Below are 17,033 nucleotides of genomic sequence, written 5' to 3'. Positions count from 1 at the left end.
CCTGCCAATCCAATTTTGCTATGGTGTTTTGGTTAGGTCTGGGACTTCCTGAACATTGCCCAGGGAGAGATTGAAGGGGCTCTGTGGGCAGGGGCTGGGAGGCTGCAGCCCCTGCAGCAGCCAAGTCTGGCTACTTTCTACCTCTAGGGCATAGACTTTCTTCCACCTGCTGTGGCAGAACAGGAAGCCCCCACCCGGCACCTGGCACTGAAGACCACTCATCAGGGCCTGAGACACAGAGCAGCCCTGAGGTCCCTCTTTCTAACCCTGTGCATCCTTGATGCCAGTTTTGAATGCCATTTCTGCCAGGAAGCTTCCTGGATCCTCCAGTCAGAAAGCATCCTGTTCCTGGAGCTTCTGAACACATCCAAACCGTGGTATTCTGACTCCCACAGAAATCCTGTCTTCCTCTAACTGGATGGGAGCCCCAGTGGATGGCACTCTGGCATTCTTGGCTGATGGTTCTTTAACTGAAACCAGAAGAGAAGAGCCAACCAAGGGCACGGTCCTCCTGGCTGGGCTGTGGGCAGGGCTGAGGTCTGTGGGATATCTGAAGGTCCGGAGGCTCCAGGCTTCCCACAGCCCCAGGCTGGGCTCTCAGAGGGCTGCTCCTGCTGGGGTCTGCCCTTCCCCATTTTTCTGGCCCCTCTGCTCCTGTCCCCTGTGGCCTGTCTGGCCACCTCCCTGCTACCACACCACACCCTCTACCTCAGATGGCTTCCTCCCAGCCCCAGCTCACACACACAGAATCCCTTACCCCAGGAGCATTCCAGGCATGCACAGTCCACTGACTTGCCCCTGGCCAGGCTGTGCATTAACACAAAGACAGCTGGCTGGGTTTCCCTCACCCAGGTCTGGAGCTCCTGAATGGGGAGCCCCCACCCCCACTTCGTGTGGTCGCCTCTATACTGATTTAATTTATCACTGACCGAGGATGAGTAATTTTATTGTGAAGCACAGTTCAGGGTGATAGATGAGGGAGCAGGGCAGGTCCTTGCTGTCTTCCTCTCCAGAGGGAGGTGGGAAGGAGAATCCTGCCTCTCCATAAGTGGAGGCTGGCAGTTGGGGAGGAAAGAGCCCCATCAGGGTGGCTGGCCATGCCAGATGGGAGTGAGGAGGCAGGGAAGGCAGACCAGGTCTCCCTGTCCAGATAGGGCAGGACCAGGACATGGCCATCCCCCACGTCCTGACTAGGGCTGAGGCTGAGGGCCCTACAGGTGGGAGTATGGAGGGGCAGATGTGTAACTCCAGCATCCAAACAGAAAAAGTGGGGATGCTTTCCTCTGAAAATTGCCACAGCAATCAGCTTCTCTTTGAATCCATGTGTTTCTGTTTGGTTTCCTTTTTTTTTTTTTAATTTGCAGTACTGTGAACTGAACTCACTGAGCCACACTCCCAGCCCTTGTCATTTTTTAATTTTGAGACAGGATCTTGCTAAGTTGCCCAGGCTGGCCTTGAACTTGAGATCCTCTGTCCTCAACCCTGCTAATCCACTGTTTTTAACAATGCTCATCTCACCAGCTACTGCACACCCACACTTCAAAGTAACACTTGCCGGCTGGGGCTGGAGCTGGGGCTCAGTGGTAGAGCACTTGCTTAGCAGGTATGAGGCTGTAGGTTCCATTCTCAGCACCATATAAAAATAAACAAAATAAAAGGTATTGTGTCCATCTACAACTAAGAAAAATAAACAAAGTAACAATTGCCATTGGTCACTTCCAGGTGTTTGGTGAGGGACCCTGCATTGCTGCCGGTGGGATTTGGGGTTCTGGCCTGCCCACCCACTCCAAGGTCCCCGGCCTGGGTGGGATGTGTGTGGCTGGGTGGGTGGAAGCTGGGAGGCGCAGGTGCCAGGGAGCAAGCTCACCCCGACTGCTTATGGTGGGCAAGGTTCTGGGGTCTGGGAGGGCTGAACAGACCCAGGACTTCCCTCCACTGTGGTCAGCCAGCAGCCTCCCTCTGGCAGGCAGGTTAGCCCCCTGGCTGGACATGGGTCAGACAGTCCTGCAGGACCTCTCAATCTTGGCCGAGAAGCGTGAATGGTGGGCGCCTCGCTGTGTGACAGTCCCTGTCAGTCACGATGGATGTGGGCCCAGAGAAGCGGGGACGGCGACGGGAGGGGGCGCTGGCTGGCGGAGCTGTCCCCAGCCGCCGGCTGCGTCCCCGGAGGCTGGTGGCTGCGGCTCCAGGAGCGTCCTGGAAGTCTGGGCAGCTGCGCCGCCACTGCCCCTGGCCTGCCCCCAGCCTGCCCCAGTGGGCTTAACCCTTAGTCTCTCTGGGCTAACCCTCGTGCCCAGGCCTGGCTTAACCCTTAGGTCTCCACTGGTCTAACTCTTCTGTCTCAGGGACTAGCTGACATCCGCTGTGCCTAAGTTGGCCCCAGTGGGCAGCCCAGGAGCAGCGCCTACTGGAGCTTCAGGCTGGAGAAAGATGCTGGCCCAGGTCACTGAGGACACTGCCCCTCCCTCCTGCCCCCTTTTCCCAGGGTCTGCAGTCAGGCCTGCTGTCTTCTCCTTGTACCACAGGGACGCAGTGAGGGCACACTGGATAATGACAATTTCTGCTAAAATTGTTAGTATGCTGGGCTCCCTACCCAGCTCTTTGTGCAAATCATGAAGCTTGTCAAGATGGCCTGCCCAGGAAACTGACGCTCTGAGAGGCCAGGACTTGGCTCAGCCATGGCAGGTGGTAGAGCTGGATCCTGCCTCCTGCACCAGGGCTAAAGGCATTCCCTCCCCTCTCTCCTGGCCCCTGCCCCTTCCTCTTCTCCCTCCCAAGCAGATGGTGCAGGAATTGAAATGGACTTGTGGGGAGGTGGGCCTCTGGATTCTCAGAGTCTCTGAGGAGGGTCTACAGATGATGAATCCCTGGGAGTGGGAGTATCTTTGGATCTCAAGGAGGAAGAGTCAACAGTCATGAAACCCAGAGAAAATGGACTGCAGCAGTTCCAATCAGGTGAGACTCAACCTCTCTTTGACTCTGGATGGGCTAAGGGGTAGACATTGTACCAACCCCTGTTGCCCACTGCAATGCCAGCTTGAGTTCTCACACAAGACTGGCATTTGAACCATAGATAGGAGCCTTAAAAATAACGTAAAGGTCGGCTGCTGTGGCGTGCCGGTATTAAATCCCCAGCACAAACAAACAAACAACAAAAACTACAACTTTAAGGGGTTAAGGTGTAGTTTAGTGGTAGAGCACTGCCCAGCATGCTCTACCATGAGGCCTGGGTTCAATACCCAGCACCAGGGAAAACAAAAGAAAATAAGACCTTAAGGAACAGAAATCATTGGTCAGCCAGAGAATGACAGGAAAGGCTTGGGCACACTACTGGAGACAAGGGAGAGAGAGAGAGGTGCTCCAAATTAGGGCTCCTAGGGTTTCCACAGCCTCAGCCTCTCTACTACACGTATTCAGTTCCCCAGGACTCGGCTGAGGTCTGGGTAGCTAGTGTGTGCAAGAGGACGTGGGCCTTCAGCCCCTCCAGTCAAGGAGAGGTTGAGTCTCACCTGATCAGAACTGCTGCAGTCCGTTTTCTCTGGGTTTCTTTGTTGAGGCTTGGGAGGCCTCAGCACAGCTGTGGCCCACAGGTTGGTCAGGGATACCTGGGACCCAGAGTCCTGTAGCACCTGCAGGGCAGTCCCAAACCATCTTCCTGGCTCCTGTGCATTTTAGGTGGGTGGTGGCTGGCTAAATTTCTCAGCATCTCCCCAAGTGTCACCCTCACTTGTGACCTTGGATTCAATACCCAGTCTCATCCTAGGTGGAGACAGCTGGAGTTGCTGAACTATGGGAACTCTATCCATTTTTCTGAGCAGGAAAGAAAAGAGGGTGGGAAACTGGTTTCTGAAAGCCAGGTCACATGCCAGGAGGACCTCTGGCTGCATACAGTCAAATCTTGCAGTAGGAGGACAGTAGAGTGAGCACATGTGGAGGGTCTGGGGTCCAAGAGACTGACCATGAGGGACAACTCTGCACCCAGCCAAGGTCTGCATCTTATGCCACTATCAAAGCCTATGGGTGGGTGAGGATAATTCCATGGGTTATGCTGCACTGCTGCGGTACATCCTTAAAACTGGCAAGAGTGGGTTGGCAAGTGAGGAGGGCCTTGACTCAGAGGATAGTGCTGGATCTGCTCCTGAAGGCGGTGGAGCCCACTGCCCATGCAGGGTGAGATACCTGCAAACTTCTCTTCCTAGACAACTGACCAGGAGGTCTGAGAGAGGCAGAGTGAAGAAAGTCAGGGTCAGGGTGAATTGACCCTTGGCCTGACTGGTGAGAGACTGAACATGTTTAAGGGCCAAGGGGCTGAGGTGGGGGCTGAAGATCCAGGAGAGTTTCCCCCAAAGCAAGGTCAGACTTAGATGGGAGGTGGACCCCCAGCATCAGGCCAAGGGCAGGACTGCCTGATGGGTGGGGGTCTGTTCAAGGTTGGTGAAGGAGGAGGAAGGCAGGGAGGGGGTCATCAGGGCTTCTGCCAATGGCTCGGTGAGGGGCAAAGGTGCAGAGGTTGCTGCTAAGTGACTGAAGCCACAGTGTGGGCAGAGGTGAGCCATCAGGGTCTCCTCTGCAGGGAACAGTGTCAGGAGGTGGAGCTCGTCTGCAGCTGGTGAGGGCAGATCAGGTAGAGAGGAGTTGTGGACACACAGCAGAAGGGGGCTGCAGGTGGAGAGAGAGTAGGGCTCTTAGCCTCAGCCCAGAGAGTCCTGATCTGGCTGAGGATGGTGGGGCTCGAGTTCTAGGGACAGTGGGTACTAGCACTCAGGCACAGCTAGATGGCTGAGTGCAGGGCATATATGGCCTGCATGGCTTATTTTTTTTTTATTTTATTGAGATAGTATTCACATTACAGGGGCTGGGGTTGTGGCTCAGTCGTAGATTGCCCGCTTAGCGTATGTAGGGCCCTGGGTTTGATCCTCAGCACCACAAAAAATAAATAAACAAAATAAAGGTATTGTGGTCAACTACAACTAAAAAAATATTTAAAAATTCACACAACATAAATTTAAGCTCAAAGTGAAAAATTCAGTGGTGCTTTTTGCATTCACAGAAGTAGTAGTCCACAGATTCACATACAGACATATATTGTAGATTAACAGATACCATGCTTTCTTTTAAAGTTCCTAGACATCCTTTGCTAAATCCAATGATAATTTGGGGGCCATAAAAAAGAGTTTAAGTAAGTACAAAACTCATACTCTACAGATGCTAACCAAAATTAACAAAAACATAAATTAATGTGTAAGATTTAACTATAGGCAGACTTAGACAGAAAAACACTCGGTAATTTGGTAATACTCTTGTAGATGACTCTTGAATAAAATACAACATTAACACCACAGTTAAACAGAAGATGATTTTTGGAACATTTTATATAAAAGCTCATTTTAATAAAAATGTCAATATTAAATGAGAAAAAAGGAAGGAAACAAAATTTGCCAATCAAGAATTTAGAAAACGAACAATGTGAACCTGAAGAAAGAATAAGTGTATTAATTAGATAAAAAATTAGTTAACATATTAAAATTAGAATTGATATATAAAGAACTCTTCCGGGAAGGGAAAAATTGGGCAATGCACAAAACCAACCACATGAATACTGGTAGGAAAATTTGAGACATATTCACACCAAAATTCCTGCACTTATACTTCCAGTATGTGAATGCATAGTTGTAACAGACATTCTCAGCAATGTAGCAGAGCTTCCTTTGAATTGCTGCTTCACAACCTGAGGGACATTATGACAATAAAGGCCAAATAAAAGTTTCTAACTCTCCTTTACAAAAATAATACATAAAAAAGCAATATTACAGTTTCCTAGTATAGAAGTAGGTTCTCATAGCGAAAGTCCAAGATCCCCTGTAGCTCTGCAGGGAGAGAAAAGAATAACCACCATGAAATACATCACAGACTTCTCCAAAACAAAGGCCATGACTCTGAAGGAAAAGGACTCTGCCAAAGCTACATCCCACCTGTAGGAAGGGTACTTCCCTGACTCTAGTACAATTTAGTCTTCCTGCCTTATCTAAAAAGACAATATCAACAACAATAAAAACCATACAGCCAATAGCTGTCACTAAATCAAGGACACAGATTTAGAAAGCTACAGTATTAATAAGAGTCTGGGGTCAGCTTGACCCCTGGAGAAGCACTGGTGAAAGACACAGAACCAAACAGAGGCCTACTAAAAGACTGAGATTTAACAAGAAAGCTACAGAATGTTCCTTTACCCTTTTTCTTTACTACCACACCAACAGGTTCTAGTGTAATGAAAGAGTACATAAGCTGAAAGAGTGCTACAAGACAGCTATTTTTGTTGAGAAGTAGTACTTGGTGAAATCAAAAGTCAAGAGGGGATGATAAACAAAAAGTCAAAAAGATATTAGTGAATTGTGGAGCCTCTGTTACCTAAACCTAGAGCAAACATGAAATACAGTCTAACTCCTAGTTTGATGAACAAGAATCCTTTCCTCAAAAGCCTCATTATTTCAGGTCCAATTATCAAATACAAGGCATCACAAAAATCAAGATGAAAACACAGTTTAAAATGACAAAATAATTTTCAGAACCAAAATGACAACATTTTATATAATTACCAGATATAATATTTAAATAACTATTAATATGCAAAGTAATTTAATAGATAAAAGCAGATAAACACAAGAACAGTTGAGTAATGAAGGTGGAGAGATGAAAATTCTAAGTATCTAAAGGAGCAACCAGAAATTTAAAATGCACACACAGAGCAACAGCAAGGAAACAGACCTCTGGGAGCTCAACATAGACTGAGCACAGCTGGAGAATCACTGTGCTCCAAAACAAGTCAATTGAAACTCCCTAAACTGAATTGTAAAGAAGGAAAATAAATAACAAAAAACTCAACAAAATCCAAGAACCTACAGAAAATTTTCAAAGGAATAATAAACACATCATTGAAATACCATAAAAGAAGAAACTAACATAAAATAAACATTTTTAAAATTAATGACATGCCAAACCCCAGATGAAGGAAACTCAGAGGAAAACAATTACTAAAAATCTGTGTCTAGGCATATCATATTCAAACTGCATAAAAACAGAAAACATAATAAACAGCAAAGCAGAAAACTAAACATACATACATACATACATACATACATACACACAAAAAAAATTATCTGTAGAGGGACAACTTACCTACATAGGGAAACAACAAAACTTATCTTTAGAGGGACAAGGAAAGTAATTACATATTCTCAACAGAAATCACAAAATAAAAAAATAATTAGACAAACTACTTGAAGTATTAAAAAACACTCTGAAATATATATATCCATCAAAATAATCCTCTAAAATGTAGAAATATGATTTTTCTCAAACAAAATCTGCAGAAATTCCAGGCCAAAAGATCTGCCCTATAAAAATGTTAATTAAAAAAGAAAAAGTTCTCTAGGCAAATAAAAAAAGGTCAAAATCACACCTATGTAAGGAAATGGAGAGCAAAGAAGAAGGGATGGATCAAGGTTAAAACCGGGTTTATTTTTCTTATTCTTAATTGATTTGAAGGATAACTATTTAAGGCAGCAATTGTACAATATATGGGCCAAATATAGCATATGCCTAAGTGAAATGAATGACATAAAAATCAGAAATGACAAAAATAGAAAGTGACACATTATAAGTTACCTGTGACACATTTGAAGTGATATAGTGCTCTCTGAAGATGGGCTTATGCTAGTTAAAGTGATATATTTTAAGTCTGGGTCAACAATTTAAAAAGTTTAAGAAAAAGAAAACTCTGTTAAGAGATAATTTGGAGTTATATAAAGTATTAAATTGAAACACAGAAGGCAGTAAAAGATAATGAGAGAAAGAAACAAAGAACAAAAACAAACAATAGAAAACAGATATTAATATGGTGAATATTCGTTCAAGTTATAGCAATAATAACTTCAAAATGTCTAAACACACTAAGTAAAAGAAGTTTTCAGGGTGGGCACTTTATGTTGTCTGTAAGAAACACATTTTAAATATGAAGACTCAGATAATTTAAAAGTAAATTTCTCGAGAAAGATCTACTAGGCTAACACTAACCAAAATGAGGCTAAAATAGTTACATTAATATGAGATAAAGCAGACTTTGGAGCAATGACTATGAAAGATAAAAAAATAATAAAAGGGCTAATTGTTCAGAAAGACATAAAAATCCTAAATGTGTATGTACCTAATAAGACAGCATCAGAATTCACAATCCAAAGCCTGACAGGGTTGAAAGGAGAACTCAACAAGCCTATATTAAAGTGTGTACAATAGATTCCTGGGGAGAACTGCCGGTCGGTCGGACGTCTCGGCTGTCGCTGGAGGAGCGGTCCCGGCTCTCCGGGAAGGCGGCTGCGGCGGCAAAATGAAGATATTCGTGGGCAACGTCGACGGGGCGGATACAACGCCGGAGGAGCTGGCAGCCCTCGCCCTAAGGCACGGTCATGAGCTGCGCTGTCATGAAACAGTTTGCCTTCGTGCACATGCGCGAGAACGCAGGCGCGCTGCGCGCCATAGAGGCCTTGCACGGCCACGAGCTGCGGCCGGGGCGCGCGCTCGTGGTGGAGATGTCGCGCCCAAGGCCGCTGAACACTTGGAAGATTTTCGTGGGCAATGTGTCGGCTGCATGCACGAGCCAGGAATTGCGCAGCCTCTTCGAGCGCCATGGACGCGTCATCGAGTGTGACGTGGTAAAAGGTAACACGGAGGCACGCTCGAGCGCCGTGGACGCGTCATCGAGTGTGACGTGGTAAAAGGTAACACGGAGGCACGCTCGGGGGCGGGGGCGCGCTCAGGGCATTCTGCCTGTTAGCCACGCCCCTTACCCGGGGGTCGGTCGGTTGGGCAGGGTGGGGAAGTGCGCTGGGGCGAAGCCAGAGGTGTTGGGGGTGCGTTGGGCAGAGCCACCCTCCCCCCCTGCGGTCCAGGCACCGTTCACCAAGTGGGAGGAAGCGGCTCTGGGAGGGTGCGGCGGCCACTGAGAGCCGAGCCACGGGGCCTGGGACGCGCCAGAGACTTGCGAGTGTACCGGGGGCGCGTCTTCTGGTCTCCTGGGCCTGGCACCGAGCGGAAATTGGGAAGTGACGGGCACAAGCCGGATCATGGAGCGGGGAAGATTTCGCCACTTCCCCACTTCCTCTCCAGACGTCGGTCAGAGCAAGGGAAGAGGGAAAAGGTGGGGGCTGACGCCCCAAGGCCGCCCTCGTGTTCCCTCCCGATGAATGCTCCCAAGCGGAAGGTAACGGGGCCCTTGGACGTTTCTCGGGCTGGGATCTCTTAGTATTGTTTGGCATGGGTCTCCTCATGGGTACAGGAAGGGCCCCTTCCGAGCCACTTTGGTATTTTCAGTATTTGATGGGTTAGATGTGGCAGCTCTGTGGTCCAACTCCCTTAAACCTGTTTTCCCTCTTTTCCCACCCTTTGGGCTCGATTTTAGATCTGTTAGCTGGAAACCCTGACCTTTTTGCTTGTGGAAGGAGATTTGTTTTATGAGGGCCCCTTTTGTACAGCTTTACTTGCCAAACTGATGCCCCAGGGCAGTGTCATTCTTTCATAAGCTTGACGACTTGCAAGGGGGCATACTTTGGCTGAGGGGATTATGGGGAGAGATGTGAGAGGTCTTCCTTAAACATTGTCTGGAAACGATTTACTTGAGAGTTGTCATTGCTTGAATTAATTCTCAGAGCAGATCCCTAGTTTGTCTTTTCTTTGAGAAAAATGTGTCACCATAATTTAGGCTTGATTTCCTTTTTGGAGCCCAGTCGACTTTTTCTTTTTTTCTTTTTCTTTTTTAATATTCTGGGTTCTTATCCCCTAAGTTCTTTCTCTTTTGGGGAAGATTTGATGGGTCAGCCCTTGTATATATGTGGCCTGTCTTTGTTCCACTTGGGAACAGATCTGAATTAACTTTGCCCTGTTATTTTCAAGGATGCACCTGGGAGTATGTGATGCCCTCCTGGTATTGGATTCATGCCTGCTCATACCCTGTGTGAGACGTTTTGAGGATGAGAAATAAATAGGTGCAGTTGCTTGTTCATGGTCACCAAAGATATTTCATTTGTTGTCCGGTAAAGGCACATCTTTGGCCATTCCTTGTCCTTTCCACAAGCTGGGGAAATGTCATTGTGTCCCTTGCTAGGAACAAATTCTTATTCTGCATTAATACTCCATTCTATTTTCCTCAACTTAGGTTATGCAAGTCCACGAGACTATCCGGAATCGGGCTTTCCTGCTGGGTGCTCTGAGGCAGGATGTATGGTGCATGGATTTTTGATTTTGTTTAGAATGAAAGGGTGGGAGGGTGTCAGATTGGGTACTTGGCCAGCAAGGGGTATGAGAGTTTTGTGTTTAATTAATCTGTTAGGTTTCTTCTGTAGTTGTTAGGCAGGGTGACTGGTAGATTGAAAGTCTAGAATCAGTACTTGGGGCAATCTCTATGGAACTCATGATCAAGAAGCTTGTTCTCAAGTGATAGAGAAAGCCAAAAGTGTTCTTGAATTTGTTTGGGATCAACACTAAGTGACCGGGGGAATGGTGGTGGTGATCGTGGTGGTGGTAAAGTGCATGATAACTTCACATGAGTTTTAGAATTTCTGGCTGATTCCCTGTGAGAGTTAGAGAGAAAAGTTTGTGCATTTTGTTCCTTTGTAAACATTTGTTAGCAGAAATGCTTGGACTTCCTCAGGGAGGTGTCTTCCATTGTTGTTAGGCTTATATGCAATAGCACCTGATGCACTGATATCCTTCACTGATATCTTTATAGTTCTTAGGGGTGAAAAAACTTAGGATTTAAAGTTGGGAATTTGTAGAAGAGACTGGCTCAATAAATAGCTTACTTATTTCTTGACTGTGAATGAGCGTTTGATTTGCTGTCAGGTCTTCTGGTTTGCAGTTCTAGGGTTCAAACTCAGGGCCTACATGCTGTGCTAGCGACTCTACCATTGAGCCACACCCTCAGCCCTGTCAAGTCTTTGAAAAGCGCAGGACAGCTAGCTCTGTTTTATTTCACAGGAGAAAAACACGGTTGCTTGGTTACTCTAGGAGCTTAGATATGATTTGTAGACCAAAAATCTCCATAGCAACAGTGGTAACCACTCTCTGCAGCTGTGTCCTATTGGTTATTCAAAGATGAACAGCTTCAAGAACCACTTGCAGACTTTGGCCATTGCATACTTCAGGGGAGGTCTGAGTCAGAAGAGGAAAATTATCCCTTCTCTTTTGTGGGTAGCCATCCTTTAAATACCGAGCTCTATAATTTCAAAGTTTTTAAAAAATCATCTTAGGATAGGAAAAGTTGTTTTTCTGGATTCTCTTAACTTTGGTACTAGAGGGATTGTGATGTCATCAGACCATTAGGAGGTATCTGCAGAACTACTTGTTAGGTTTAATGCTAGCCTTAACGGAGAGATTACTTTGAGCTAACTATCCAGGCAAAAGAGTCCCTGGAGTTCTTCGGATCTCTGCTACTCTGATGGCTGGGAAGGAGTTGGGATTCTGGGCATCGTTGATGGGGTTAGGCTTGAATTTGGCTACTCAGTGTGATGGGACACAGTTAACCCTGATGTGATTCAGTCATTTGGACAACCTAGTTATAATTCCTTTCAGATATCAGGCTTAGAAACTTAGATATAATTTGGCTATAATTATATCTTCCCCCACCAACAGTTACATAGTTCATCTGGGCTGTCAGTTGAACTGAACATGTGAAATCAAACCAACCCCGCTTTTTCTTTTTGCAGTGCAGGGAATTGAACCTAGGGTCTCACACATATTAAGCATGAGCTCAGTTTATTGAGCTACATCTCCAGACCTGAAATCTCAGTTTTTAAATTTTACTCCTTGATCTCTTAATAAAACCCAGCTATGTAGGGAGTAGACAATGGATGTTTGGGGGAATTCCAAATAATCAGGAATGTGGTGTGTTTCCTTAATCCCTCACAGTGCCTGGAGATTGTCCCCTTTCATCCCCCCTCCCCCAGTCTGCCTACAGGCTCTAGCAGATCTTCCTGTTTTCTCTTTACCTTGAGTGAGCCTTTCTGCTTGTCATTGCATTCTCTAGGTGGTTTTGCCATTCCTGAGGGTCAGCACAGTTTCTGCTTTTAGAGACGTTAGACCACCTGCTACTGTTTTTAGCTAGCTACCCAGAATGAAGATGAGAGATCAGAGGATAATTCTAGTACTGTGTGGCCAAGTGAAATGGAATGCTTAGCTTTTCATAATTGGTAAATAAGGAATCAGGCTTTGTCTGTGGGAGTGTTGAAGACTTGAGAGTTGTGATAGTTCGTTTTATTCTTTTATCATCTTTAGAAGGTTCCAAGTTTGTGTGTACAGATGACATTGTGTTTTATTATAGATGAAAGATAATATTCTTTAGGAGAAATAGATCTTTGGGTATGCAAGTGAGGGTATCTCCATTATTTTTAAAAATGAATATTTCTAAAAATAAGGACACTTGTTTGAAGGTCATAGAAAGGATATCTTTGAAAATGGGGTGTTGGGAACTTCTTCGAGGTATCTTTTTATTTTTTAAACTGATGTGACAGAGATTGGATCCCAGCATTTGGATTTTTTTCTTAAAATAACCATAGGGCCTTTAACTGCAGGGCTTTATTTCTCAGGGACAAGCTCCTCTCATTGTTCAGGTCCTGTTTGCACCATTGCAATTTCTACAATTTCTAGTATGGACACAACCCCGAGAATTTTTTTTCCTTTCTAAAGTTTTCTTCTGTGGTAGATTAATAGTTCAGTTTTGAGATTTATAGCCTGTCTTAGTCCCTCTTCCTCACACAATTCATTCAGGTCTTGAATGAAAGCCTCAGGGGTGACCTTCTAGCTTGCAGTGATTGCAGCTTCTTGCCTCACAGCTGAGAAACCAGGTCTTTCCTGTGTGCAGTCTGGCCTATGAACAGAACTCCAAAGGATAAGGTATACCTCTCTGTCCTTTAAAGAGGAAGTGGTGGAGGATGTAATATGCCTGAGGGGGAGGGGTCTTAGTTTCCATTTCCCTTACCTTGTAGATGTACATAGGATCTAGAATCTCTCTTTCTAAGCTTACATTTTTTTTTTCATACTACACAGTTATACCTTACACCAATCTGTCCCAGGGACAGATGGGTGTAGCAAAGGGGCATGGGGCATAGAAGAGCTAAAACTGGTCCTGACATTGATATACTTTGATTTGGGCAAAGTAAAAATTCTTGAACATGTTTGCCCAACAGTAAAGTGGAGATGATGATCCTTTGTTGTGCCACCTTACAGGATTGTTATAAGGCCCAAGTGAGGTTGTGTGCATGAAAGTACTTTGAAAGTTGGAAAGTAATGTGAAAAGAAGGGAGATTACATTGGAGGAATTTTGTGAACTGCTTGCTCTTTGTAGGCTCTTGCCTGAATTGAATCTCTTTCACCTTAATTGATCTAGGCTGAGAAATGGCTAGTGCTTGAGAGCTAAGCGTCAAAGGTGAGCAGTGGTGTTTGGTGAGCATGGGATGAGAACACTGAATAATTGAGTGATCCAGAAACCCTTTCTTTGTTTTGTCTGCTGGTTTAGTCTTAAAATAGCTGTGAAGATTTTTATCCTGTGTTGCAGTTCATCTTTACTCTTTCTTTTCTCACCAGGGAGTTGGGTGAAGTGGCAGGGGGAAAGGGGAGAATGGGAAAAAGCCCTAGTCAAAGGTGACTCTTTGGGACAGTCAGAAGCTTTGTTATGTGGGAGCCAATATTTTATGACATACTCCTGGGGAGGAGGGTTTGGTGGCCTGGAGGTAACTGGCAACAGCTGGGGGCTGTTGTATCCAATTTGGGACCCATCTGGTAGCATGCCCTGCCCCCCTAATTGCTAACCCTCTGTCTGCTGCTTTATCAGACTACGCGTTTGTTCACATGGAGAAGGAAGCAGATGCCAAAGCCGCCATCGCGCAGCTCAACGGCAAAGAAGTGAAGGGCAAGCGCATCAACGTGGAACTCTCAACCAAGGGTCAGAAGAAGGGGCCTGGCCTGGCTATCCAGTCTGGGGACAAGACCAAGAAACCAGGGGCTGGGGATATGGCATTCCCTGGAACTGGTGGCTTCTCTGCCACCTTCGACTACCAACAGGCTTTTGGCAACAGCACTGGTGGCTTTGATGGGCAAGCCCGTCAGGCCACGCCACCCTTCTTTGGTCGCGACTGAAGCCCCCTGCGCCGTTCACCTCCCCGAGCCTCTTATGTGGCTCCTCTGACGGCCCAGCCAGCCACCTGCCGGGCCCAGCCCTCAGTGTCGCTGGGAGCTGCCTACAGGGCCCAGCCTTCTGCCTCTTTGGGTGTCGGCTATCGGACTCAGCCCATGACAGCCCAGGCAGCCTCTTACCGCGCTCAGCCCTCTGTCTCCCTTGGGGCCCCATACAGGGGCCAGCTGGCTAGCCCTAGCTCCCAGTCTGCTGCAGCTTCTTCTCTCGGCCCATATGGTGGAGCCCAACCCTCAGCCTCAGCCCTCTCCTCCTATGGGGGTCAGGCAGCGGCAGCTTCTTCGCTCAACTCCTACGGGGCTCAGGGCTCCTCCCTTGCCTCCTATGGTAACCAGCCATCCTCTTATGGCGCCCAGGCTGCCTCTTCCTATGGGGTTCGTGCAGCTGCTTCCTCCTACAACACCCAGGGAGCAGCTTCCTCCCTAGGCTCCTACAGGGCTCAGGCTGCCTCCTATGGGGCCCAGTCTGCAGCCTCCTCGCTAGCTTATGGAGCCCAGGCAGCTTCTTACAATGCCCAGCCCTCGGCTTCTTACAATGCCCAGTCTGCCCCATATGCTGCACAGCAGGCTGCTTCCTACTCTTCCCAGCCTGCTGCTTATGTGGCACAGCCAGCCACAGCTGCTGCCTATGCCAGCCAGCCAGCCGCCTATGCTGCACAAGCCACTACCCCAATGGCTGGCTCTTATGGGGCCCAGCCAGTTGTCTAGACCCAACTGAATAGTTATGGGGCCCAAGCATCGATGGGCCTGTCAGGCTCCTATGGGGCTCAGTCGGCTGCTGCGGCCACTGGCTCCTATGGTGCCACAGCTGCCTACGGGGCCCAGCCTTCTGCCACCCTGGCAGCTCCTTACCGCACTCAGTCATCAGCCTCATTGGCTGCTTCCTATGCTGCCCAGCAGCATCCCCAGGCTGCTGCCTCCTACCGTGGCCAGCCGGGCAATGCCTACGATGGGGCAGGTCAGCCGTCTGCAGCCTACCTGTCCATGTCCCAGGGGGCCGTTGCCAATGCCAACAGCACCCCGCCGCCCTATGAGCGTACCCGCCTCTCCCCACCCCGGGCCAGCTACGACGATCCCTACAAAAAGGCTGTCGCCATGTAGAAAAGGTACTGTATGCCCCCCCGCCTCTGCCCCCAGCTGGGGCTTAGGGCAAGGGGCTGAGGTTGGCATGGGAGGGGAATTTTAGGCCCCTCCCTCGGTCTTTTCTCCTTTACTCCTGTGGGGTGTGCAGAGGCCGAGGGGGTCGGTGTCTGTGAACTTTTCTGGTCACCAGGGTTCAGGTGGAGCACAGAGCTCAGCCTGGGGTGGTACCAGTCAGGCTGGGAAAATGTCACCATTCTAGACTAGCCCAGGTGCCTTAGGAGCCACTGCCTGCAGGATTATGGCTCATACCCTTTCCCTATGTCTCAGGGATTCTTAAGCCTGTTACCTTGTTGTCCTGGTATTGGTGGGGGTGGGCGTGAAAGAGTAGTCCTTTTGGCACTTAATGGCTGAAGGCAAGTTTATGAGATGCGTCCACACTCTGGGAAGTTGGGGACCTTGCTTTCATCCGCCATTCTGTTGATAAACAACCAAAGTCTTTGTGTAGGACCCATGGGTGGGGATATTTTGTTTGTGGTTTGGGACTATAGACCAAAATTCACCTTGGCCACTTCGGAAAGGAGGGCTTCAGTGGAGGGCTTGGTTTCCTAATGAGTTGAACCCAGGCTTGATTTCTTGGCCTGGATAGGGTGAAGAACCTTCTGACACAAGGAAACCAAACTGTTGGAGACCAATGTGATCACACCCTCCCTGTCCCTATTGGCATCTCCCCCATGCCCATCTGGAGCCCTCCCCTCAATTGTCTCATTCACCAACTGTCTTCTTCTCTCGACTAGGTATGGTTCCGACCGGCGTTTAGCCGAGCTCTCTGATTACCGCCGTTTATCAGAGTCGCAGCATTCGTTCCGCCGCTCGCCGACAAAGTCCTCGCTGGATTACCGTCGCCTGCCCGATGCCCATTCCGATTACGCACGCTATTCGGGCTCCTATAATGATTACCTGCGGGCAGCTCAGATGCACTCTGGCTACCAGCGCCGCATGTAGGGCCATCCTGGGGATGGGGCACCACGGGGAGGGAGGGAGAGGTAGGTAGGGTGCAGACCCAGGTTATAACCACTCTGGCCCATACCTCTCCCATTGCGGTTTTTCATCCCCTCCCTCTACCATGTGGGCCTTCCCCAGGAGACCATCCTTTTGAGTGTTTGGCAGTAACTTACTTTGTTCCTTCGCCTCAGCATCACATCTTGTTACTGGCTCTAGATCTGCGGTTTCCCCTCTACCCTGCCTCCCATCTCTCCAGAATGGAAATTACTTTTGTTTTTATTTTTTCCTGGCTCCCTTTTATTTTTGTGCGCGATATTTAAGGTCGTGTGGATGGGGAAGCAACCTGCAGCTGAGGTCGGCGGCGCCTTTTTCTTTTAGATGTGAGGGAGGCCAGGAAAAGGTTAGCTTAACCATTTCCTGTGCGCCAAGCTGTGCCAGCAGTCCAGGGGTCCCTGATTGTTCCTCTGTAGACTGTTGAGACTGAGATCCTATTGGGACAGTCAGTTGGTATGTGTCCAAATCCCTGCTTACCACTGATGTTCTAGCGATGGTGAGCAGCACAGTCCCAATTCCCCATCTCCCCAAGTAGGTGGTGTTAGAAAACCTTAATTTCCCCCCCTTTTGTATGGACTACAAATAAAACTTGGGGCGATTTGCAGTTTGGAAAAAAAAAATAAAGTGTGTACAATAACCCTCTATCAGTAGTTGAT

General features: G+C 47.8%; 1 pseudogene; it reads left to right on the top strand.

Moving 5' to 3' along the window:
- Positions 1 to 8,313: 8,313 nt before the first annotated feature.
- On the top strand, positions 8,314 to 16,565 carry LOC144252770 (RNA-binding protein 14-like; annotated as a pseudogene).
- Positions 16,566 to 17,033: the final 468 nt, after the last annotated feature.

This window comes from Urocitellus parryii, unplaced genomic scaffold, assembly GCF_045843805.1.
Source record: "Urocitellus parryii isolate mUroPar1 unplaced genomic scaffold, mUroPar1.hap1 Scaffold_59, whole genome shotgun sequence".
In the NCBI taxonomy this organism is placed as follows: Eukaryota; Metazoa; Chordata; class Mammalia; order Rodentia; family Sciuridae; genus Urocitellus; species Urocitellus parryii.
This window is presented reverse-complemented; position numbering and strand designations above follow the sequence as displayed.